Consider the following 805-nt stretch of genomic DNA (forward strand, 5'->3'; position numbering starts at 1 on the left):
ATATTTTAAAAAATTAAAGAACTGTATTACATTACAATATCCTTTTAAACATCAACATATTTCAAAACCTGCAATTTCCTTAATAGGAGAAGATTTCCTCCTCATTCTTTTGGTTGAGAGGAGCAATTGAAATGCAGATGTTTAACCCTTGACAAACTGGACACTTGAGGATGTGGTTTGTGATAAGGAACTGGTGTGTACTGTGGCTGTCAGCTTCTTGATGCTGGGGTCAGGAAGCACAGAGGACCCTGGGTTGTATCTGAACACTGTGTGGCTGTATTGGGTTCCTTTAAACTGAACAGACCTCTAACCCAGACAGGTGCTAGAATAGAGCCAAATACCTGATAAAATCAGAATACTAAATTCAGATTTAAGAAGGGTATCTTGCTTTGTTCTCCTAATATTTTTTTTAAGCTTTTACTTATTTTAGGATGATACCACCAACATCCTTACAGTCACTCCAATAGAATGCGCTTTAGGATCTTCACTTGTTCCTCTCTTTCGGAGGAATCAATGCTGTACTTTACTGAATTTGTACAGTAATTTGCCTTCTGCTGTCAGAGTGTTAGTTCTGCTTTTCTTTGCTGTTCAGCGTAATAATCAACTTTAAAATAATGAAAATGATCATGCATGAGACATTTATTCTGTTCCAGGCATGGCAGCACAAAGTTTTAAAACAGTCTTGTTATTATCTCTGCTGATATTTTTGATACAAGGCTCATAAAATTTTTATTCAAGAAATAGAAACTTTTTATTTCTGTTCTAAAATAACTCAATAACAAGAAAGAAAACTTGGAAAGATTGT

The sequence above is a fragment of the Octodon degus genome, unplaced genomic scaffold (assembly GCF_000260255.1).
Source record: "Octodon degus isolate 3935 unplaced genomic scaffold, OctDeg1.0 scaffold00094, whole genome shotgun sequence".
Taxonomy (NCBI): Eukaryota; Metazoa; Chordata; class Mammalia; order Rodentia; family Octodontidae; genus Octodon; species Octodon degus.